At 33.6% G+C, this 27,628-nt stretch overlaps 1 long non-coding RNA gene across 1 annotated transcript; it reads left to right on the forward strand.

The window, feature by feature from the left end:
* Nucleotides 1-23,848: 23,848 nt before the first annotated feature.
* LOC132305558 (uncharacterized) lies at nt 23,849-26,544 on the forward strand. The gene is made up of 3 exons (XR_009481628.1): nt 23,849-24,285; nt 24,566-24,691; nt 26,305-26,544. It is a non-coding gene; the product is annotated as an uncharacterized LOC132305558 (long non-coding RNA).
* The last annotated feature ends 1,084 nt before the right edge of the window (nt 26,545-27,628 follow it).

Raw genomic sequence — 27,628 nt, forward strand, 5'->3', positions numbered from 1 at the left:
AATAAAATTCTAAGCTGCCTACGTACCCTCAAAAAAGGGATCAAGTCATCACATAGTTCAATAGAGACATGAGTTTTTCCAAAAAAGTTTATACTCGTGTCAAAGAGTATTTTTTTTTTTTCCAGGTAGACAGTTTAAGCTCGTGTCAAGGAGTGTCATTTTTTTTTTTTTTCTTCAGGTAGACAGTTTAAGCTCGTGTTAAGGAGTGTTATTTTTTTTCTTCAGGTAGACAGTTTAAACTCATATCAAGGAGTTCTTGAATTTTTTTTTTCTAGGTTGACAATTTAAACTCGTGTCAAGGAGTGTCATTGATAGTTTAGCCTTGTGTCAAGGAGTGTCATCGACAGTTTAGGCTCGTATCTGGGAGCACTTCAACTTTAATAAATTTCTTCAACTTTACAAAAATCAGACAACAATCCAAGCTTATACTGGAGGGCACGGACTATCTTGTCATCACTTTGAGAATTTTCTTATTGGTTTCCTTGACTTAATGCCCCCTGTGATTTTGCACTTTTGGTTGAAGTCATTGTTGTAGCATGGAGCATTTCTTGATGCAAGTCTTTCAAGATGATGCTTACAATGAAAGATGAAGTTATTTCATCATTCAAGTTAGGAAGTATATTGTCTTCTTCTTCAGACTCACTTCTCTCATCTTCTTGAAAGTTGTCGAATATATCAGGAACATCTTCTCTAGTACCATGATTTTCCATGCTAAGCTCTATGTCGTAGGCTTGAGTAACAAGCTCTTCAAATGTACGAGACTTAATCCCTTGTAGGATGTAAAAAAGGCCCCAATGCATTCCTTGCATACACATTTCTATAGCAGAGATTTTTGACAATCGGTCCTTGCAGTCAAGACTGAGTGCTCGTCACTGATTAATGTAGTTGATTACAGGCTCATCCTTCCATTGCTTCATGTTAGTCAATTCTATCATACTAATAGTACGACGAGTGCTATAGAACCTGTTCAAGAATTCTGGTTCCATTTGGTCCCAACTATCAATTGATTTTGACTTCAGGTCGATGTACCACTCAAATGCGTTTCCTTTAAGAGAGTGGACAAACTGTTTAACTAGTAAGTCCCCATCAGTTCCGGCATTGTTGCAAGTCTCGACAAAATGGGCAATGTGTTGCTTAGGGTTGCCTTTTCCGTCAAATTGCTGAATTTTCGGAGGTTGGTATCCTACATGCATCTCATACTGTCGATTCTCTTTGTATAGGGCATTGAGTACATGAGAGTGCTCTGTGAGACGCCTCCGTATTGGGCTCGGATTGTATTCATTATCATATATTGCAATTATTTGACAGATAAAAAAGAGACTGAAGAAGCATGATTGGTTTGACTAGCCGCCTGTTCTGTCATGGGTGCCTATCTGAGGTCCTCCGTGCGAGTACCTTGTGTTGTAGAATTAGGATTCCCAGATGGCACTGCTGTGGAAGATGTAGGATTCCTAGACAGTGGTGGTGTGGAAGTTGTAGGATTCCCAGATGGCATTGTTGTGAAAGCTGTAGGATTCCCAGATGGTACTGGTGATTCATCGAAGGTCTGAATTTCTAATTTATTCATTAGTGTAGCGATTTGCAAGTCCTTCTCTTCAATAGTCTTTGTGAGGTTCTCAATGGCACGAGCCATAGTTGCTAGTTGTCCCTCCACCGTGGCAGCTCTGTCATCATCGCAGTGACCACGTCTGAGTATGATAGGCCTTGAGAGTCAACGTTCCTTGGAGTGATTGATTGCTCGGAAGTTTGACGTGTTGACTCTGGGGTGAACCGACACTAGAGTGAGCATCATAGACTGAATGAGATGAATATGGTGTCAAAATCTCCTTTGGAACAACGTCAGGGTTCTTGACATGTTGAGTTTTCACGTTCGCCGGCTTTACAGGATTGGTTTTCACTAAGTCTTGCTGATATTTGGATGACGCGATTGCCTAGGACATGTTATGTGTCACAGGGCCCGCCAAAGTACTTCCATCACTTGATTTGGCCTTCATGCCACTTTTCATGGTGGCTTTGGCATTGACCATTGTAGTAACGATGTTCTTTTGGGCTTTCTTATTTGTCTGAGTCTTAGGGGAAGCCATACAATCTGACAAAAAAGAAACTTGATGGTAGGAGAAAGAGATGAGAGGTAAAGGATGTCCCACCGGGCATGCCAGAAATTTGTACACGCAAATTTTGTAGTCTGCAAATAAGAACAAAATATGGAGCAAAAATAATATTTTATTAAATTGGAAAATTGGAATATAACCCTCTATAATATTCTTTACAAAGAATAAGGTCCTCTAATTCAATCTCCTTTTTTGGTTAGTTGGATCCAAGGGCTGCACGAGGTTGATCTTGAATTACCGTGGAATTTAGATGAAGAACACCATGATTTGATGTGCTTGTTGTTGATCACCGTGGAATTTGGATGAAGAACGGCATGATTTGAAGTGTTTGTTGTTCTTCGTCTTCAAAGAGGATTTGTTGAATTTGGTGAAGAACGGCACGACTTTGGATGTGCTTGGTATTCTTCACCTTCAGGTTTGCCCTCTGAATTTCTGGCCCTCTAGATTTCTGATTCTCTCAATTTCTGAACCTTCTAGATTTCTGGACTTTGAATTTGTGTACCCTTTCCTCCTTCCTTCAGGCCTCTATTTATAGGCGTTTTGGATCCATAAGATGATGACATGTGTCATCTCCTGATAAGGATAAAATCATAACTGGTGCGGGTCGGTTATATTATGATAATTATCCTTAAAAATAATTATTCCAAATGTATTTTATCAGGAATAATTATCTTTTCATTTAATTATTTGGGCTGGGCTAATTAAATAATTTAAGTGGACCAAGCTTGGGCTAGTTAAATAACTTAATTACAACATTAAACCCATATTTGATGGGTCAATTTGTCAAAACATTTCCATTAAATTTTTAGTGTCTGCAACGTGGTTTGACAAATTGTTTAGTCTATGAGCGAAGAATGACTAACTTTATTTTAAAACTTGATTACACACTATTTCTCTTCTCATAAACTCGATCAACTCACTTATCTCTCTACAGTTATTTCTCTACACTAATCTATCTCACCCATCACTATTTATAGAGTCTCAATACCAATTCCTTGTTGGGCAAGAGTTCACAATTTACCTACCAAGGAATTTCCATATCAATTCTGCTCAACAATTTTTTTTAATTTGAATAGGAAACTAATTCATGCACAATTGCAACCGATTCTGCTGGAGCATCTTTGGATCACGTATTGTTCCAACTATTCTGGCGAACCGCCCGGTTCTGCTCGTCCAGAATAGAAATCTCACTAAAATTTTGAGCCACAACTCTAATAGGAATAAGTCCCACACCCACCCACATACAGAAACAAGGTGGAGGAAAATACATATTAGTCCTATAAGGACTACAAAGTCTTATAAAATTTTATTAGAACAACTAAGAGTGTACATTTTGGGTTCGTAGAAGTAATGTTTTGGTTGTGTTGTGAGTTATTCCAAAACCAAATTTATTTATTTATTTTAAATGGTTAAAAAAAAAGAAGTGTATATGTAAGTACTACTTTTGTGCACAAAAAATGATAATTCTGTGTACATACATGTACAAAAGTGAAAACCGGTAAGAGTAGTCTAAAAAAAATTGACAATATTTTTATATGTCTATATTAGACTTTGAAAAAATTCCATGACTTTGAAAAATGCTATAAAGTTAGTCTCCAAAACCCTATGCTTTTATAATTATATATAAAGATATTTTAATTTTGATTATTATTCTTACAATATTTTTTAACATATATATTATTTATTAGTAGGTGAAAATAATATTTTAATAATACGTTAGCTTTACATTAGCTGAATATGGAATATGTCATTCCGTTTCGGTAACAAAGATAATTATGGAAGCGCTTTGAGAATCGTTGGGTTGCTCTGTCATTCAGTAAGAAAATAGTGTAATAACACTCTTAGGACCCACTTAATTTCTGTTTGGCTCCAGTGTAAATTTCGGCCTACCATTTGTGACGACCCTGGTGTTTAGGGCAGCGTGTCTTGTGATGAACCGACGATTGACCCGATAACGGATCCGATATGCGGAAGCGAAAATAGAAAACAAGATTCTAAGAAGTCAAAGTGGCCTTCCATGAGGTTGTGGAACTCAATAAGAACTGATGCAGAAGCAAAAGATCAAAAATATGACAAATAAGCCCCCAGAGGCAAAATAGTCATTTTTGAAAGTATGGATTTCGGTGCCACCGAGCACACCACTGGAAGGACAACAAAAAACTAACCAAGATGGACTCAAGAGTCACATGATTCGGGGTCCGGTTAAAGAAGATATGAAACTCCAAAGTTTCATAAAATCAAACTTTTGGGTTTTTAAAACAAGTGCGGCAATGGTACTTTACAAGGAGTAAACTGGTCTTTTTAGACCAAACCAGATGCAACTGAGAATACCATTAGATAGACAAGGAAAAACTAATAAATCTAGACTCAAGAATTTGTTGATTCGGAGTCTGAATGAAGAAGATATAAAACGTCAAAGATATAAAAAACTAGACTTTTGGGTTTCAAATTAATGCGGCAAGGGTACTTGGCGAGGGGTAAAATGGTCCTTTCAGAGAGAATTGAATGCAACCGTATATACCGTTGGATAGACAAGCAAAAGTTAATAAACTTAGACTCAAAAATCACTCGATTTAGAGTCCGGATGATGAAGATATGAAGCCTCAAAGTTTTAAAAAAAATCAACTTATTTTTCGGGTAAGAAATCTGGGCAGGAATAGTGTTTTTACAGGAAGCAACATTTGATTTTTTTCCCAAAATTGAGGCTGAGAACGGACCTTTAAACGAGTTTTTTTTGGAAAAATACGAAGAAAAAATCCCCCCTTAAAATCACGTTTTCTACCCAACCTCGCAAAAAAAACAAAAAAACATGATGTAAAGTCCCTAAAATGCCCCTTAAATACTATAGGTCAAGATGGACCCAAAAAGCTACTACATGATTTTTTTTCAAAATCTACCCACAACTGAGAGCGAAAACGGGCTACCAAACGAAATTTTCTGGAAAAACACGAAAAAGGAACCCCCCCTAAAATCGAATTTTCTACCCGAATTTGTGGGAGAAAATGAAAAAAACTCACTGTAAGATGCCCAAAATGCCCCTCCAAGAAATCTGATCATGAGGGTCCAAAAAGCTGCTAAATGAAAACTGGAAGCTGAACTTTGCGATGGATTTCCGGCGCCAAGAAGACATTTTCTGGAAAAACACAAAGAAACCCCCCCCCCCCCCTAAAATCACATTTTCTAAGCGACCATGTGAAGACCGGAATTTATTTCCCGAAAAAAAACCCCAGGATGCCCTAAAATCAAATTATGCAACAAAGTTGTAAAATGAGTCCACAAGAGGCTCAAATCACCAAGGATGAGGTTTTTCTTGAAAACGATCATGCACGCAAACGTAACTTACCTATTTGGACATGCTACAATGGTCCACGGCTTAAAAATACCACCGATGCAAAATCCGACCCCCCAACGGCCGAAAAAGCAAAAATGGACTTGAAATGGAAAACATGAAATCCAAAATTGACAAATGACTTCAAATAACCGTTTGGCCCTTGGCCACACTTCATACAAGATTTATGAGACCCTATGAAAGAATGAAAATGGAATTCCCATACCCGATGCAACCATGGTGAGACAATGACTTGGCATTTTTCAATATTTTCACAATATTTCATGAAGTTAAAACATACATAGAATTCAATATACATGTCAATGGCCTCCGGCCTCATCTCATACATATCAAATACATTGTAAAGAGTTTACTTAGGTAAAAATTACATACATGGAATCAAACGATACAAGCTTTGTCAAAATAAACAAAAGCAAACATGATATGCTAACATGTGCATATTCAATGTCATCAAAAATACTTCAAGACTTCTAGTATGTCTAAGAGTGTTGTGTATCCCACAACAAAGATTATTTACCTGCAAAACACCTAGTAACTTCGGGGTGAATAAACAAGACTAACAAGTTTATTCGTAGGGAATGAGCATCCATCGACTCGATTTCTTTAGAGATTTTTAGGACTAACATGATGTATTTCAAAAGGGATCATGCTACCTAACGTCTATGTCAAAGATTAGACTCAGGGATCATCCTAAGCTATCATGGAGTATAAGCAACAAAAATCATGATATATATACATATATGAAACAAATCAAGGTTGGAATAATCTAAGAACACGATAAGAAGGATACTTGAACATGGATTAACATGAATTGCATTATCAATACAATTAACATGATTGGAGCATTCCAATTAACACGAAAGGGTTAATACACTAAATCAAGAACATAGCATAATATTTATGCTATTAGACAAAGTTGGAACCATTCACATAACACGAAAAGAGTTACACATGACATCAAGGATAATGCATAATATTTACGCAATTAAACAAAGATGGGATATTTTATAAAACATGAAAAGGAAGATACATGGAGTCAGGAGTAAGACGTAATATCTATGCATTTAAACATAGGTAGAATCTACCACATAACACGAAAAAAGTCTTAAATCTTCAAGGAATACAACACTTAAAATTTAAGGAGTTAAACCACGAATGAAGCATAAAATCTATGTAATGAGACAAGATTGGTGCATTTCACATACACGACAAGTTTAAATCTTCAATGAATAGCAACTTGAAATTTAAAGAGTGAAATCAACCAATGTGGAAACTTGGATATCGCTCGGATTAAAACCGTACTCTTGAGATCACTTTAGGGCTACTAACCCACGGGTACCTTTTCCCTAGTACGCACTATATTGTAAAGGGACATTCCCCCGTACTAGAACCGAGTCTAAATCATATCAATTCTTGATTGATATCCCAAGTCCCAAAATCAACAAGTTGTGCAAGTCAAGATTTTATCAAAATACAAGAAATACATTAACCACATATCATGCACAACCAAGATTTTGGAACACACAAGTCATGCCCTAAGTTCTTAACTATGATGGCATGTGAAATGTCAAGAAATCAATGTGTGCATTTATATAAACCACAACCAAGATAAATAACACATGGAATCCATCGAAGCAAATATACTATAAGTATAAGATACATGATTCAATTGTATACTAAACAACACATGTGTGAATAAACTATTCCGAAACAAATGAGCATGTTCATTAAGCACATTAATGAAAACAAGATATAAGAAGTCTAGATACATGATATCAAGGCATGATTAACTCAAGGGAGACATAAAATGAAATTTAATCTACTTAAGGGATTAAATTATCAAAGTTACATGGCAAGTCCAAATGTTCTACGAACAGGTTATGTCAAGAATCATGTCAAGGCCAAGTTCAATGTCAAGTTTCAAGTATATTTCATATACGACACAACCATGTGAGTCAAGTTCCATACAAGGGAAATAAATAAATGTAAGTTTCAAAACTTATCCGATTATGTTCAAAGTAATACACGTGAAGGAACTTATCAAGAAAATTATGAATACAAGGTTAGAAACTTAATCAAGTGTATAGAACCATTAAATGGATTTTAATTATTTCATTTAATTAAAATCTCTAGATTTTGAAAGTCATCCAAATGACCTCAATTTAATATATGTTATACAATATGTCACAACTTGATTTAAGAACACGGTACAAGTATATTTCATGTAAGGTACGGCCACGAATATTAAACTTTAATACTAGAAAAATAATAATTGAAAGGTTTCAAAACCTAATCAAATATTCTAGATTTAATTTATGTAAAACTATATGACATGCATATCAAGAATTTCAAGTCGGAAATCCAACGGGATGAATAGTACACTTGGAGCAATTTAATTAATCTAATTAATTAAATATTACTAGATTTCAAAACTTCTCCGATTACTCTCAAATTAATCTATGTTGAAGAGCATGCTAAAGCCTAATATAATATGCTATCATATGTTGATTTAAAGCTAGATAAGGCCACATGATTTAATAATTTATTCAAGATAAATATTAAATAAAATCTTCATTAATTGTCCAAATAATCTAGATTTAATATATATCAATCTACATATCAAGGGATAATATTCTATCATGCCACATGATTAAACAAAGCTATGGACAACCGGGAAAATTAAATCTTTCACAAGAAAAATAATTAATAAAATCTCTAGATTTTACATCAAAGCATTTAATCAAGTTGTATAAGCATCACAAACATGTAATATAGTAAGAATTTAAATTATAACACCCCCTACCTCAATTTGAGATGAAAACCTCAAATCCCCACTGAAAAAAAAGTGTTCTGAATTCGCCGAAACCAAAGGGTTTTGTCGGGGACAACACGATCTACATGAATCCGAAGGAAGCCCCATGAAAATCACAACTTGACTTCAAACCCAAACTCAAGAAATGATCAGAAATGAATTCTAATAAGGGGGAATGGTAGAACACGTCGAGGGGAATAATAAATGTAAAGGCCGAAGGGTTTCTACCAAGGAAATCAAGTGGAGGAGAAGGAGAAAGGGTGGCAGCCAAGGAGCTCCCATGGCTGCCGGCCAAGAGGTGGAGAAGATGAGTGACAAAGTGAATTTTCACTTTAAGTCTTTCTATTTATAGTAAGTCTTAAAAAGTGCCCCGAAAGGGCCCCGCCGAGTTCGAAAGTGGATTTTGAGCGACCGAGCTCAAATGGTAAAACTCCATGAATGAAAAAGATTCAAAATAATAAAATATGAACAACAGAAGAAACGGCATCAAAAACTGAGTCCCGAACAGAAAGTTATGCCCCAAACAAGTTCAGCGCAACCGGGTCCAGAAACTTTGAAACTGAAGAAAAACGACCAGAACGGAATTCTAAGAGTCCACAACTCAACGAAATGTGAAAATGAATCCCGTACAAGGATCCAGGCTCCAGACGAGACATTTTTGTAATAACTTTCATTAATTGCACAATGGCCCCTACAAAAAGGGTTAACTGTGAAACTACCCCAGAATGAAAATATTTTCTAATGAAAATATTTTCTTAGATACCCTTAAAATAAAATATTTTCAAAAGATATTTATGAAAAATACCCCAAGAAATGAAAAAGATTCTAAGGAATTGTGCATCATGCCCCTATGGACACGGGGAGAACCAGAGTACTTTCTTGCAAAAGTTTAGATACGTATTTTGAGGAAACTACTCAAGATGAAGGCACGTGAATTCAAAAACTAACTCCGAGCATGAAAAGTGAGGTTTTGCCAGACAAGTGACAAACGGGGAAAAGACAGAATAGGGAAAAAGACGAAACAGGGAAAAGGACGAAAGCGCATAGTGTCAAAAAATGAAAAATGTGAAAATGACTCGGTCCTCAAAGGAAGTTGTCAATCCACAGAAAAGAGTCTCGGAAACCAATTCCGTGCACTAGAGATGACACTAAGTGACAAGAAACAGAGCTTAGAAAGGAAAATTAAACGGAAAAAATTCATTCGTAAAATTTCAGGAAAAATGAAAGGGAGGCAAATGACCGGGTCGTTACCCCATTTCTGGGTTGTCTAAGGGTTTGTTTGGTTAGACAGAAAATTATGATAGAAAGTGAAAGTAAAAGAAAGTGACAGAAAGGAAAAGAAAATCAAGTTTCCATCATGCATTTGGTTAGCAGGAATTTTTTTCAAGAAAGTTGTGAGAAAATACTATTTTGTGAGTTTAGAAAGCATGAAAGTAAAAAGAAAGTGATTGCAGTTACCAAAACTACCCTTTTAGTTATAAGATTACTTTGTACTCTTTTGAGACATTGCTCCATCTTCTGACTCATGAACGAAATTAAAATTTTAAGCTCAAAATGAAACAATGATTCTGATATTTAATAATTTTATATATGTGATTATAGGTACAAGTTTAATTAATAAAAAATTTTATTCTGAAAACTATTTAGGAAAAAAGATTGAAGTTAATATATATACTTTTAGTCATAGAAAAATGCTTCAACTAAATTAATTTGATACATCTAATATATGTAGAATTAAAATTAAATTAGTTTGGTACATCTAATTACTTCGAGTCCTAAAGTCGAGAGAAGCCTATGTATGAAAAAGTACATGTACGAATTAAATTATAAATTGTATGCGTAAAGAGAATTAAAATTAAATTAGTTTGGTACATCTAATTACTTCAAGTCCTAAAGTCGAGAGAAGTTTATGTATGAAAAAGTACATGTACGAATTAAATTATAAATTGTATGCGTAAAGACACTAATCCTAATTTTTCACCCGACACTTTGCTTAGATTTATATATATATATATATATATATATATATATATCACTTTAAATCATTATTAATTATGGAAAGAAAAAAATATAATAAAATTTTAATTTTGTATGCACATATAAAACTATATACAATTAAAATAGTATTACAATATTATATAAGCAATATACAATAGAAGGGAACTGACCTATTAATGAAGTTTGGGGAGAAAGTGGCATGAGCATAATAGGAAACTAAGATATGAAGGCGTCACTTTTACGGGAAAGTAAAATTTTCCTTTGTTTTTTGCCAGAAATATTTTGAGGAAAATTAAGCGATTTTTTCATGTTAACCAAACGAACCCTAAAGGAAAAAAAAATAAAAGGAAACACTTTTCTTACTTAATGCTAGCCAGCCGATCTGTTAAGTCCTTCAACGCATTTTCTTGCGTTCCCTTTGAGGAAGAAACAAAACCCTAGCTACAACTTTAAGCCTTAATTGGTCAAAACTCACAGCACTCAATCTATCCAAGCCTTTGCTGCTCTTTGATCATCTCTTACAGGTTTTGAGGGTTTCTTTGCTTGCTTTATGTATTCCGTTATATATTTGCCTTTTTTGGTTTTTGACAGGTTTGATCTATTTGTAAACACCAGTATATGTATTCACTCACACAACTATGTGTGTTTATATATTTGCATGTGTGTATATATCCTTGACCTCTTACTTTCTATTTGATTTCTTGTTATCAACTCATGGTTTTCTCTATATTAATCTTTCATTCATATATATATATATATATATATATATATATATATGAAGTTTTTTTGGATCATATATAACACAAGACCAGATTAAGGGATCAAATGGTTTAACCATCAGAGTTAATAGAAGTCCAAATTAGTAGCAAATAATTTTAACTCATGGTTTGCTCTATATTTCATTCGTATCTGTATAATTATTATTATTATTTTTGGATATGTATATGTATATATATATAGCTTTTTAAATCCTAAAATGAAAAACCTTTATCAAACCATCAAGAGACTGGATTAAGGGATTAATTGCTAAAGGAGTTAATTAGATTGGACTCATTCCAATTATATATATTAAGGGATTTATTGTCACCACCTCTTCGAGTTGGGATTGGAACCTATGTTATCTGATGTGTTACCCACCAAACTTGTGAATACCTTCCGCCTGGATTGACCTAGCAGCCAAGCCTTGGGTTTTACAAACATAAGATTAACATTTGTGAAATATGAAATATGTTATATTTATTGAGTGGACAAATAATATATCTTCTTCTTCTCAGTTTCTTAAACCGTGGCATGCTAGATTTGTGCTGATTATTCTTCCTTGCAAACATAAAGTAGGTTAAAATTTTAAAAATAATAATAATTAGGGAATTATAGATTTGAAGTTTGTGTAACTTTAACATATATAGTTTACAATCTTTGCTTGTAGATATTGTTACGTTAATGTACACAGAAGGAATTTAAAAGAAACTTGATGGTAGGAGAAAGAGATGAGAGGCAAAGGATATCACACCGGGCGTGCCAGAAATTTGTACACAAATTTTGTAGTCTACAAATAAGAACAAAATATGTAGCAAAAATAATATTTTATTAAATTGAAAAAACTGGAATACAACCCTCTGTAATATTCTTTACAAAGAATAAGGTCCTTTGATTCGATCTCTTTTTTTGGTTGGTTGGATCCAAGGGCTACACGAGTTTGATATTGAATTACCGTGGAATTTGGATGAAGAACACCACAATTTGATATGCTTGTTGTTGATCACCGTGGAATTTGGATGAAGAATGGCACGATTTGAAGGGCTTGTTCTTCTTCGTCTTCAAAGAGGATTTGTTGAATTTGGTGAAGAACGGCACGACTTTGGATGTGCATGTTATTCTTCGCCTTCAGGTTTGCCCTCTGGATTTCTGGCCCTTTGGATTTCTAATTCTCTCAATTTCTGAACCTTCTGGATTTCTGGACTCTGAATTTGTGTATCATTTCGTCCTTCCTTCAGGCCTTTATTTATAGGCTTTTTGGATCCATAAGATGATGACATGTGTCATCTCCTGATAAAGATAAAATTATAACTGGGACGGGTTGGTTATCTTATGATAATTGTCCTTAAAAATAATTATTCCAAATATATTTTATCAGGAATAATTATTTTTTCATTTAATTATTTGGGCTGGGCTAATTAAATAATTTAAGTGGATCACGCTTGAGTTAGTTAAATAACTTAATTAAAACATTAAACCCATATTTGATGGGTCAATTTGTCAAAACCAATGTCCATTAAATTTTTAGTGTCTACAACTTGGTTTGGCAAATTGTCTAGTCTATGAGCGAAGAATGACTAACTTTATTTTAAAACTTAGTTACACACTATTTCTCTTCTCACAAACTCGATCAACTCACTTATCTCTCTACAATTATTTCTCTACACTAATCTCTTTCACCCATCACTATTTATAGAGTCTCAATACTAATTCCTTGTTGGGCAAGAGTTCACAATTTACCTTCCAAGAATTTCCATACCAATTATGCTCAAAATATTTTTTTTTTAATTTGAATAGGAAACTAATTCAAGCACAAACGCAACCGATTCTGCTAGAGCATCTTTGGATCACGTTCCAACTATTCTGGCCAAGTGTCCGGTTCCGCTATTCCAGAATAGAAATCTCAATAAAATTTTGAGCCACAACTCTAATAGGAATAAGTCCCACACATGGTTTTCTCTATATTAATCTTTCATTCATATATATATATATATATATATGAAGTTTTTTTGGATCATATATAAAACAAGACCAGATTAAGGGATCAAATGGTTTAACCATCAGAGTTAATAGAAGTCCAAATTAGTAGAAAATAATTTTAACTCATGGTTTGCTCTATATTTCATTCGTATCTATATAATTATTATTATTATTTTTGGATATGTATATATATATAGCTTTTTAAATCCTAAAATGAAAAACCTTCATCAAACCATCAAGAGACTGGATTAAGGGATTAATTGCTAAAGGAGTTAATTAGATTGGACTCATTCCAATTATATATATTAAGGGATTTATTGTCACCACCTCTTCGAGTTGGGATTGGAACCTATGTTATCTGATGTGTTACCCACCAAACTTGTGAATACCTTCCGCCTGGATTGACCTAGCAGCCAAGCCTTGGGTTTTACAAACATAAGATTAACATTTGTGAAATATGAAATATGTTATATTTATTGAGTGGACTAATAATATATCTTCTTCTTCTCAGTTTCTTAAACCGTGGCATGCTAGATTTGGGCTGATTATTCTTCCTTGCAAAAATAAATTAGGTTAAATTTTTAAAAATAATAATAATTAGGGAATTATAGATTTGAAGTTTGTGTAACTTTAACATAGTTTACAATCTTTGCTTGTAGATATTGTTAGGTTAATGCACACAGAGGGAATTTAAAATCACAACAAAGGCTACGTTTTTTTTTTTTTTTTGGTTAAAGGGGTAAGCTTTAATAAAAAGAAGAATATGTACATAAAAAGCCAGACGAGCTCAGCCAAGGAACATTTACCATGGCATAGCCACACATGACTAAACAAAGCAGAACAAAGGACCGACAACAATGAGATCCAGTACAATGCAAAACAAAGATACTAGAAGGAAATACTATTTTGTCCATTACATTTCTAACTGACCAAGTGAAACCAGTAGAGCCCAGTGGAATAGCAGCAGCATAAATGTACAAGAAACAATTACTCCAGTTCTTCTGTAGCAGCACCAAGGTAGATTACACTCATCCCCCAAGCACATGTGTTGAAAATCAAGACCAGATCACATTAGACACCATGATTGGCCACAAGCATAGGAACATCCTTGCATGAAGAACTGGTGCAAAGCCTCAAATGATTTAATCTTACTTAACTCAGCACTGTTTCTTAACTTGAGAGAAGCAAACTCTGCTTTGATACATCAACAAAGGCTACTTGTTTTAGTTGTCTATATAAAGAGACAACTTTGTTAGGGTCCATTAATGTTATAACCGACGTAACGCCAAGGCGATGAAGAACTCTAATCTTTTGTGATTGTCTCATGCGGTGATTGTTAGAGAGGATTGCTTTTTATCTTATTTTGAAAGGGCTATAACTCTTGTTTGAAAGGACTACTTCTATTGTATTTAAAAGGACACTTCGTTTGGAGAATAATAGATTTCATATTTTCCTTTTGAGTGATTGGGTACAGAAGGGTTGAAGGTGTTAAGTGAAATCTCTGAGTGTAATATCTTATTTTGTACGGTTTACAATCTCAAGTAAAAATCAATCTTGTTCTCCGTGGACGTAGTCCTACTTTTGGGTTGGGCTACTTTTGGGGGAACCGCATGTATCTCTTGTGTTTTGTTTCCCAAAGTGATTTGTTTCTGTGAATGGTTAATTGATTTATTTGTTATGGGTAATTGTTTATTTCCCAACAATTGGTATCAGAGCCATAGTATTACACAAAAGCTATTTGATAAAAATTTATTGATATAGATTTTTTGGTCACAACATTAGTGTTGTTTGTCTTGGGCACTTGTGACAATAAGGATGACCAGAGGAAAGGGCAAGCAGTGCCATAGATGATATGAATGGATCGACCACATCAGAAAGGACTTTCCACGTGGAAAGGGAAAGGAAGATGGCGGCAAGAATGATGCGTCTATCACAAGTGCTTAATTCAAACGAAGACTTAGGAGATGTTCTCATAATTTTCAAAGGTAACACTCTTAGTCGACAAAACTGGATATTAGATTCGGGTGCTACTAACCATATTTGCTCCATGAAAGAATATTTTGATTCGTTTCAAGGACTTAAGAATAGTTCTTTGACTATGCCCAATGGAGATAAGTACTGTACTATGAATGTGTGGGAATAGTAAAAAGCAAAATGTTTGATGAAGTGGAAAACACTTTGGGGGATGTTGCCTACATACCAAAGTTGCAGTGTAATTTGATATCCTTGAGTTGGTAGGATTCCATAGACTGCAAGTGTTCCATTGCAGGTGGAGCCATGAAAATTACGAAGGGCTACATAATGTTGATGCGAGGAGAAAAAAATGGTGGTTTATATCAATTGGTGAAGGGTATTAATGGTACTCCGACTTTGATTGCTAATTGGAAACGGGTATGTGAAAGCAAGATCTTGCGACAGGTCTCATTGAAACGGAGGTTGTTAATTAATTTAATTGATATAATTTTATATAGTATGATTCTTCTGTCAGTTTGTGTATGGTGTTAATTTGATTCTTAAAAAAAGGCATATTGATAAAAATATATATATGGTGCTATATATATATATATATATATATATATATATATATATATATATATATATATTGAGAGTGACATGCTAGAACCGTTTATTTCAGACGTGGCATACAAAGAGAACACAAAGGTGTATATATATATATATACACACACATGTACACATACATTATAGGCAATATCCAAAGAGATAAAGAGTAGGGGTGACCACGGATCTGATCGGATTAGGCATCAATCCTAATCCGATCCACTCCCAACGGATTAGAAAAATTTTAATCCGCCACTAATCCATCACCGATCTGTTATCCCACAAATCAGATCAGATCGGATCCGTATAATAATTGATCGGTGGCGGATTCAGTCCGCGGATTCGGTCTTATCTAAATTATCTATCTATTATTATTATTTTTATTGTTATAAGTAATATTATTTATTATGGTGTATTTATTTATCTTTTAACCTTAACCTAATGCATAAAATTTTAATTTATTAATATTAATTCATATATTTAAATAATTATTAATTAATACATTCATAGAGTATATTAAATTATCATTAACTAATTAAATTAACTAATATATTCTTTGAAAATATATATATAAATTTCACAGATCGAATCAGATCTGATTTTTAACAGTCCAATCTGTAATCCGATCTGTGAGCTATGAATTTGATTTTTTTGAATCCGCCACCAATCCGTAAGTGTAGCAATCCGATCCGATCCGCATGGATCAGACCGGATCGGATTCGCGGATTCACGGATTATTTGTCCACTCCTAATAAAGAGTGATAATTTAGTTACTAGATAGATTCGAATGAATTAATCATTCTTTTTGTGTTCTCTTTGTGTGCCACGTCTCAAATAAACTGTTCTAACATGTCACTCTCAAAAGGCATCGGATAATAGGGCAATCTCATCAATCTTCGTTGCTACAATCAGTGGACAGAGTATCTGGATCTCTGTCTCTCCCCCTCTATCTCTCTCATTCTCTCCATGAATCTCTCTATCTCGCTTTCTCTCTCTACATTCCAGATCTTCTTGTTGTAACCTTGGTTTAGAGTTACAGTGAGAACTCTTCTCTCTCTAACATCATTTTGGTTTTCCGGTCATTCTTTGATTCTGGAAAATCTTCTACGAAATGGACCGTCCATGATATCTCATTTTGGTTCAAAATGTTTCGGTGAATTCGAATTTAAATGAAATTAACTATTAAAATTTCTCCTAAATTTGTTTAAATTTTTTGTTATTCATAGGGATTAGATTTAATTTAAAGGTTTCTGAAAAACCTCTTAGTGGAAATCAAACTCTTAAGCTCAAGGTACACTGTTCTATCTTAGATATTTCTAATTTGCTTTAATGTTAATGGTGTGTACCGGATTTTTTTATAGATTTTTCGGCATTATTTTCATTTTTATTTATTTTTTTCTAATTTTTTCGTGCATCGTTTTGCGTGCCGTGTGGGTCCCGGTGTTGTTTTCCCATTACCATGTATTTATCTATTTGTGAGATAATATATTAATTATGTATATGTATATATATTGTGTGTGTCATATGGGTGGAGATAGATATTTTGTAGCAATGATGTGGTTTTAGTGAGTTTTGGAGGGAATTGTTGGCATTTGAGCTTGGGTGGATTTTTGACCCATTTTAGGCCATTCATTTTGAGAAGAAATTGACCAAGCTTAGACCACATTTTCATTTTCCTCTTCCTCACTTTCGGCCACACCCTCTCTCTCATCCATTTCGCTTTCTCTCTCTAAAATCTCAAGTTTCTCTCTAAGATTTGGGCTAGCTAAAGGAAGATCTAAGTAGGACACAAAAAGGAAAGGTTATTCTACTCTTCAAGATCTACATTTCTCAACCGGTCTTACATGTATTTAGGGATTTTCGAGCTTGGGAGCTAGGGGCTTTGGGTTGTATCTTTGAGGTAGGGATGCTTAAAATATCATGCTTTATCACTTGTTGAGTTTGTCTTCTTGATTTCCATGTTTTACTTACTCTAGATATTAAATTTTAAGTTGAAATGGTGTTGTATGTTAAATTGAGAAAGCATGTCTAAATGTGATGTTGATCATATGTGTAATTTGATTGTTGTGACATTACAAGCATGAAAATATTGATCTCCATAATGCATGATTTAACTCATGGCATGAGCATGGTTTGGGAATAGTGGTTGAAATGTTTGTTTTTTTTAAAAAAAGAAAGTGATTTGGGAATGGTTGGGAAAATGATCTTATGAAAGGGACCGGGTTTCGAGAGCTCGGGGCTAATTCGACCTAGAGGGAGTACGTGCCGGATAGAACGAGTAAAGTTGATTACTAGGCCCCAAATAGTTACCAGATTTGGAACTAAGGATAGCTAATCAATCTCGTCTCGGTAAAGTCGATGAGCGGTTTTTGGGTGTGTTGAGTTGGGCCAGGAATTGTGGTCGGGAAGGTATGACATTTCATAGCATGATGGTATGTTTGTGTTGATTATGGTTTATTGGCATTCCCGTGCGTAATCCCGATTTCTTTTAACAATTCTTTGTATGTTAACTCAATGCTTTGGGCTCCCTTACTGAGCCGTCGTGCTCACCTCATATTTATCATTTTCAGGACATGGCAAAGATATTGTAGATAACGCACCCTCACAAGCTTAGAAGTGTAGAATGGACTTTTGACATCTTTTGTAATAGACTAGCATGGACATTGATTTTGCAATGTAATTATATTCTTTTGTGAGCTTCAAGTGAAGCTTTTGTAATCATGGCCATGGAGGCCTCATCATCTTGTAATCACGTTCTTTTGCACTTGTATAAATATTTTCAAAGATGCATGAATGATGATATTTGTAGATTTTATGAAACGTTTATAGGTTGATGATGTTCATGGAACTTTAATTTCATGTTTAGGTATTTGGGAATAGCATTTAGTTGGGTTTTGGAAACAAGTATTTTCATAGATTCATCATTGGGCATCATCTAACCAGTAAGATAGAGACATCTATCCGATTAGATGAATGGACAATGTGTTGGTTTGATGGGTTTTTCCCATCTAACCGGTTAGGAGGGGTTTCCTAACCAGTTAGATAGGCTTTTGTATGTTCAACTACCTGGGTAGGAGATTTCTCGTACTCGGTTAGATGTATGGGGCAGAGAGTTATCTAACCAGTTAGATAGAGTTATCTAATAGGTTAGATATGATTTTTTTATGATTTTTCCATTGGACCATTCATGTACTCGGTTAGGAGAAATCTCTTAACTGGTTACATGTGATCTGAAAATTTGTAAGCTTACTAGACCATTCATCTACTTGGTTAGGAGAAATCACCTAACCGGTTAGATGAACTGATGATTGCACAAGGACTTGATAATTTAATATAATTACCCAATGACCCCCAGACCCTAACTAAAGTGCAAAATGACCCTAGAAAACGACAAAATTACCCCTGAAGGGTATGAATGTTGTATTTTGATCAGAAAATGACAATTTTGCGCCTAAGGACTTTTATATCACCATTCGAATACGGTAAAAGTCTATTTTACCCTTTTGGGTTTAATATTATTATTTGACCATTGTGATACCCCCTCGATTCTAGAGCCACGGGTGATCAAGTCCGAGCACAGATCCGAAGGATATCAAACAATTAATATTTAATCGAACACAGATGACAAAATGAATTTAATAAATAAAGTTTAAGCTGGAAGAAACTAAAAGTAAAATCCTTTATAATTAAATACTTAGAATCTGATAATCCAAAACTCCATCAGTTTAACAACTCGGGAATCCATCTCTAGTGGACCCCTAATAAAAATCCCAAACTGAATGAAAGTAAAAACTGAAAATAAAATCCAAATCTAATATTTGGAAAGAAGTCCTACTTCATCGGTAGAATGGAAGATCGTCTCTGCTTAGCACGAACAAGCTCTAGACTGGAAATGCCCGATACCTGAAAAATGATGAGTGGGTCAGGCCCACATGCAAGTTCTATACTACTACTATCCAAGCAGAGACTCGATACGCATGTACATCCTAACCAATCCAACAACAGCTAATAGTCCATAGATAAATATATATATATAATCACACTACAGGACTCTCACTGGACTATAGGCCTGTCTCAACCTGACTAGTAGGCACCATGCGAAAACGTACCCAAAGGTGGGCATGACTACCTAGTCCTAGCAGGGTACACATCCAACCATCATAGCCAGCTATGCATCCCAATGCATATATGCTACCTAACCAACGACTCTAAGACTCAGGCTCATATCGTGGCATCATAAAAATATATTTAAATTACATTCCAAACCAAAGTGTCACTCAATTATTTATTGATCTGACACAGAAGACAGGTAGGACTTAACTTTTGTAGTTAATCCATCCCTTATTCCAGAGTAGGTAGGACTTAGCATTTTTAAGCTAATCCCCCTAGTATGTCACCGTCCCATACCGGTGCATACAAAAACATCCATCCAGAATTGATAATATATATATATAACAGCATAACATATCAATATCAACATACCCAATCATAAGCATAACCAGAATGTTTAACTAGCATGCTTGTTCAATACATCCAGTACTTGATTCTCTAACAAATTTTAAATGCAGAGAATAAATATAACCATCCTGTAACTCACAATAAGCAAAATAATAACATTAACAGTATCTACATGCTTACTTGTAATTACTCCACAACATCCCACAAGTTGACATAAACAATTGTTTTGGTAACCATCAACTAGTTCCTTATTAAGTATTAACTGAATTTTTATTAGTTAATAGGCTTAATCCCATACCCCTGTTATATGATTTACATATCAAACTCCTAATTCAATTGCTAAATTAAAATTAAACAACTTGAATCATCCGCACAAGGCAACCATGTAAACTTTCTTAACAGTTTCATAACGTCCCTTCTACTAACCTTCTATGGTATAATATGTATTTTCATGCTTTCTGAAGTTTTAGTAGAATTTAAACATCACTGAGAACCTCTAACTAAACTCTCAGTTGCCCCTGGAAACCCATTAACCCAAGCACAGTAGCTAGCAGTCTCGCAGAAAACCAAAAAAAAAATGAAAACCCACAAAGGAGCCGGCTCCATCCAAAGTGGAGCCGCCTCCGCTACCAAGTAAAGCCGGCTCTACTACAAAGTAGAGCCTGCTCCACTTTTTAATTGAGCCTACTCTACTTGAAATAGAGCAGGCTCCTTCCCCTGTGTGTCGTTTTTCCAATTCCGGCGGTGTCCGGCTGTGTTGATCCTCCAAACCAAATTTCTTGCTGATTAAAATTAAGTCCTTGGGTGTTCAAAAGTTAATTAACTTCCTTGTTTAATAATCACATTCAGTGGGAATAAGAATTAAACAAAATAATTTAAAAACGATTAACAAGCACCTAAAGAAAACATGCTGTTCAACTTCTTCTCCAACTCCGGCAACTTTGTTCCTCCAACCCAAGTTTCTTGTTGATTTAAAACTAAGTCCTAGGGTATTCCAGTGTAATTTAAATTCATCATTCATTAATTGAATTCAATTGGAACAAGAGTTACACAAAACAGCTCATAAGTGGATTAAAATCTATACAAGAACACATACTGTTTCAGGTATTTAGCCCTGCGTCCCAGATTAATTTTAAGATTTCCCATTATGTTTTAGAACTATTAAAATCCTTAATCCATCAATTGATATCATTAAAATCATGAATTAAGTAAAACAACAACACTGTAAAACAAACAATTTAACAGATTATAAACATATGTTTATTAAACAATGCAAGCATGCGAACCAGATTTGTTTTAAATCCTTATTTCATCCTTAGATTGTGTTAGGGATGCAAAGAACTCAGGTCAAAGAGGTAGAGCTAGTTATAAAACTTGCCTGTGAGACTCGGTTCAGAAATCTCAACGTCTTTCTTCTAAGTTTTCCCGGCGCCCCTTTGGTTTTCCTCCTCTCTGTTTCTTCTGTCACCACAACGTGGTTAGGGTTCTAAACCCTTGACAGCCTTATACAGATATATTTATAGGTTTATAAGTTTACACAAAACCCTAGTTTAATTTAAACCCTAAACTAAATCCTTAGTCGGCCCATATGAAACCTAATTAATGTTTAATTATGTCGGCTACATACGTGACGTCTAAAACCAAAACCCTAATTAATCCTACTAACATAAAACTGTATTTATAGAAAATCCATTTATACTAAATTAAATCATTTAACAACTAATTCAATATCAAGAAAAACAATTAACTCTATAAAAAAAAAAAACTACATCCAATAATTAAAACCCAATTAAATAAACAATTAAATAAAATAATCAAACAAAAACAAGTCATTTAAATAATTCATAATGAAATCAACAAATTCACAACTAAATCAATAAAACACAATTTAAATAATTAAATAAATTTCAGAATTATCCTTGTTAAATTAGGGGTATTACAACCATGCAAAAAGACCATTATGCCCCTATGAACTTTAGAACCATTAGAAGGACGTGGTATAACTACAAGGCCTCTAGACCTTATTTAATTCATGGAATGACTCTAATAAATGACGGTTTTACTGTTAATGGACCTTAAATCATTAAATTAATGCGGAATGACCATAGTACCCCTATTTCACCTCGGGTCTGGGTAAGGACCCGGTTAGCGATCTGGACCCCGAAGTTTAGGTCGTTACAGTTAACATGGTTCTTCATTATTCGGGCACTAAATTTGGTTTGTTCTGAATTAGTGTCTCTTATCTGTTTCAATTTTTCTATTTTTTTTTTCTTTTTCTTTTTTTCTGGTTATATTGAATGAGTAATGATACTTTCACCGATTTGTTGTAGTGAATTACCTAACCGAATGTTTCTAATTGGTTATTTATGCATAATATATGTAAGTGGAGGACCCCACTTTTTTATTTATGCGATTTGTTATGGTGAATTGTCAGACCTATTTCTTTTAATTGGTCCATTTATGCATCAATAAAGAAGTGAGCCCTCCACATATATGCGTTATGCATAAATAATCAATTAGAAACATTCGATTAGGTAATTCACTGTAACAAATCGGTGTAAGTATCATTACTCATATTGAATATTCAATTAGAAGTGTGAGTTTTCAATTTCACTAAATCTATATGCGCATGCATATATGTTCTCTCAACAAAATTAAATGTAATTAATTTTCCATGCTTGTTTACCTTTTGAATTGCAATAGATGATGTGGTCGGCAATGGCGGGAGGAGTTTCTCTTCCTATGAATCAAATTCCCATGCCTAATGATCTTCATACAGTAGCACCACAGGAACAGTAGCATTCTATCCCTCATGACCGTCGCCAGCAGTTTGAGGTAGTATCTCTCTGTATATATATCTATAATTTTATTTTAGACTCTCACAGAGAGAGTGTACATACACACATATATATTTAGTAGAATTTTTTAAAAAAATTAATAAATTTTTAAAATTTTAATGACTGTATTACATGAAAAGAAGGTATTTTTTTCAAAAGTATTTTATTAGCTTTTCATCAATATATTGTATGAAAGTTGATATTTTGGTTGTAATACCTTTTATTATAAATAATTAAGTTTTAATAATAAGTTAATCAATTTAAAAAATGGTAGTTACAAATCTATTTATCTATTTTTTTTCATTTTTATGATAAATTGATACTAATAATAAAATTAAGGTAAATAGTATAATTAATATTTACATAAGAGAAAAGATAATAAAAATAATTTAATAAGAAATGAAAATTTTAATGAGAAAGTCTTTTGTGATAGATTTATCCTTAATTGCAACAAATCAAAAGTTTAGGGGGACAGTTTTTAGTTCAGGAGGGTTATTTGCAAAAGGGCAATAGTTTAAGGAGGTTTTTTTGCACTTAACAGATATTTTATTACTAATTGTTTTTTATTTTATTATTTTATAAAATAAAGGTAATTTAGGTATCCAAATTATAATATGATATTTTCCTACACTTTTCTGGAAGAAATTTTCATCCTAAACAACTACATACTAGAAATTTCATTTACTTCACTTTTCTTTCTATTTTTTATTTCTTACTATTTTCATCTAAACAAACAGAGTCTAAAAAAAGAAATATTGATATATATATATATATATATATACACACACGATGCTATATATATATATAGAGAGAGAGAGAGAGAGACACGTTAAAACCGTTTATTTCAGACGTGGCATAGGGAACACAAAGGTATATATATATTATAGGCAATATGAGATAAAGAGTGATAGTTTAGTTATTGGATAGATTCGATTGAATTTGTTACTCCCTTTGTGTGCCATGTCTCAAAGAAACGGTTCTAACGTGTCACTCTCAAAAGGCATCTAGTTTAGGGATAACAGGGCAGCCTCATCAATCTTCAGTTGCAACAATCGGTGGACGTAGTATCTGGTTCTCTGCCTCTTCTCCTCTATCTCTCTGTGAATCTCTCTATCTCGCTTTCTCTCTCTACATTCCGGATCTTCTTGTTGTAACCTGGGCTTAGAGTTACAGTGAGAACTCTTCTCTCTCTAACATCGGTCTGGTTTCCCGTCATTCTTTGATTCTGGAAAATCTTCTACAAAATGGACCGTCCATGGATATCTCATTTTGGTTCAAAATGTTTCGGTGAATTTGAATTTAAGTGAAAATAACTATTGAAATTTCTCCTAAATTTGTTTAAATTTTTTGTTATTTATAGGGATTAGGTTTAATTTGAAGGTTTCTGAAAAACCTCTTGGTGGAAATCAAACTCTTAAGCTCAAGGTACACTGTTCTATCTTGGATATTTCTAATTTGCTTTAATGTTAGCATGCTTCTTCATTATTCGGGCACTAAATTTGGTTTGTGCTGAATTAGTGTTTCTTATCTGTTTCAATTTTTCTGTGTTTTTTTTTTTTTTTCTTTCTTTTCTGGTTATATTGAATATTCAATTAGAAGTGTTAGTTTAATTTTACTAAATCTATATGTGCATGCATATATGTTCTCTCAACAAATTTAAATGCAACTGATTTGCCATGCTTGTTTGCTTTTTGAATTGCATTAGATGATGTGGTCGGCGGGAGTAGTTTCTCTTCCTATGAATCAAACTCCCATGCTCAATGATCTTCATACAGCAGCACCACTGGATCAGTAGTATTCTATCCTTCACAACCGTCGCCTGCAGTTTGAGGTAGTCTCTCTCTATACATATCTATAATTTTATTTTGGACTCTCAAAGAGAGAGTATACATATATATATATAGCTCTTTTGGTGTGGATCTTCCCAAGTTTGTGCACTGTTACTTTAATATCATTGAAGCACTTCAGCACATGATCAAGCACTGTTTGGTGTTGTAATGGGCCATGGGCCTTGCCTTTATAATTAGGACATTCATCAAGTAAATAAGGGTAACAAAACTAGTCTATAATTAGGACATTCATCAAGTAAAAGATTTGCCAGTCTTTTCTTAATATTATAGGTTTATTCTTAGTTCTCCACTTCTCTAACAATTTTTATTCGATATTAGATACATTTTGGTTCAATATATAGTCAATAATAAATATCTCATGTGGTTGTTTATCATTCAAAGAATAAAAAATCCTTAAGATTTCAAAATTTGACAAAATTGAATTCGCAATTCGCGTGAGATCGTGAGAACGGCACCTTTTCACTAGGATTGTTGAGTTAGGTAATGACACCCTCCCTTACCCAATGTTGTCTAAGGAAGAAGAATCCATTCTCATCTTACCATGCCCAATCTAGGGATGCACCCACCCTTGACTCCGAGATGAATCCTCCACTTGACTTTCCCTTGCTTTTGCTGCTCCTGCACTTTTTTTGTGTTCAAGTTAATTCTTTTTATGGATGACCATAGAATAAACCATAAGAATGTATAACATATTTGATGGGAAATTATCTAATCACACATAGGAATTGAGGATTCCATATATATATATTGAGTCCATGCCCCTGGAATTTGATGATAACTACTACACTTCTCTCTTTTTTCCTTTTTAACAGAGCTTTCTTTCTCTTTTAAATTTCTCAATGATTTTAAATCTTCTTCTTATCGTTTCATTACTTTCGAAAGATTTCAAGTTTTCCGTGGATACGAAGTTGGTGTTGGTTTGTGGATTCATCAAATTGGAGGAAACACTTATGATCTTTGGACTGTTGAACCTTTTGAACAAATCTATGTGACTCTTATAACATCACACAGAGTGAAAGACCTAATGTCTTAGGACAATGCATTGGACAAGTTTTTCAATCACTAATTTAATGATATTTTTTATTTATTTATTTTCTTGCACTTAAATATATATATATATATATATATATATATATATATATATATATTTATTTATTTATTTATTTATTTTCTTGCACTTATATATATATATATATATATATATATATATATTTCTTTGGTTGGATTTTCCAGTATTATTTGTCCATTACTCTTGGTTGGAAAATAAAGTTTTTATATGATTAGTTGAGTGTAGCATGAACAATAATATAGAAAGTTGATATATTGTATAACAGCATAAACTAAAAAGGGTTCACTGCAACCAGTATGATACTCTCTCCCAATGATATAAAATTCGTCCACCAGAAAGAATTTCATGAATATGTACCTAACAAATCACTAATTAGATTGGCAATTTCAACTATTGGTATTTCTCAGCTGTTTTTCTCCGGATGAACTTTAATTTCTAGTTAATTGCTCGCACAGCACATGGATCACTCTTTGCAGTATGTTAATTTGCCATGCTTATTTGCTTTATCGATTTGAATTGCATTAGATGATGTCAACAATGGTGGGAGGAGCACCAGGGATCATAGCAACCGTTGCCTATTGAACCACCAGCATTTAATTCTTCATATGAAGAAGACTATAATATTTAGATTGTATCAGGAATAGACCATCATCCTATGACAATGATGTTGGGATTTATATGCCCTGGCATAGCAAATTCCTATCTGAATTATAGTGACATATGTTCCTGACATATCTGAAATATTTATGATTTATATAATTGGTGAATTCAATGTATTATGTTTCGATTCACTATGAAATTGATAGTGTCCATGTAATTACAAGAAATATTTATATATATGTATGTGATGACAATCAATGCATGATATATAAATAGTAATTATAAATTGTTCATAGTCGGTAATTATGGATAGACTCATAATTAATTAAGACTTGAACTGGATCCGCGTTAGGTTGAGATATATTGCGAGAGCCGTCGTATGCAATTACTCCCTATCACCGTCATGGCATTTGACTCTTAAGCATGAGAAAAGTATAGACTCTTTTATTAATTAATAATTACTTTGATTTGTTCGGCGGATTCTTCGGGATCCTTAGACCGACACTTTCGGTAGTTATGTAATTAATAGTTAGAGGGTTATATTTTCAATATTTGCATCATTGCTACTTGTATTTATTTTGTATTGATTATGGTTGATCACAAAGTAAATTCGAAGGCCTTCGTGTGTTTTTAGACAAAATGATTTATTATATATTTATTTATTTAAATTATTATTTTTGTCAAACAAATGTTTTATTGTGATCGAGCCAGAAATAATCAAAGGTACCAAAATAAATATATTAATTAAGTAGTCGGATTGATGGCTATATTTATCCGATAACTAATTATGCATAGAGGGGTCAAAGTGCAATATTGACTTAGAGGTTATTTATTATTTAATTGGAGTTCAATTAATTTCTTTTAGTGGAGTAGAAATTAATTTATGAATTAATTGAATTGGGTCCATGGACCGGGCCAATTATTAATTCATTGTAGCCAATAAAATAATAGGCCCAATGGATTCTCACTCATAGCCCAACTTGATATTGGAATCATATTAGATTTGAGACATATGAATTAGAGATGGAGAAGGATTTGTTGTTTCCTTTTCTTTATTTTTATGTTGCCTATAAATATACATGGTCTATGTATATTTTAGGGGGTGATTTTTATGAGAAGGAAAAAGGAATAAATTTTCTCTCTCTAGAAAATTAGGGTTTATGTTCTCATCTAATGGAGGCTCCCACAAGCCTAGTTTTTCAAGGTCATTCATAGAGGCTTATGAGTGATTCCTAAAGGCAAAACAATT

The sequence above is a fragment of the Cornus florida genome, unplaced genomic scaffold, assembly GCF_030987335.1.
Source record: "Cornus florida cultivar Cherokee Brave unplaced genomic scaffold, ASM3098733v1 CherokeeBrave_3.0.0_Hap2_Chr04, whole genome shotgun sequence".
Lineage (NCBI taxonomy): Eukaryota > Viridiplantae > Streptophyta > Magnoliopsida > Cornales > Cornaceae > Cornus > Cornus florida.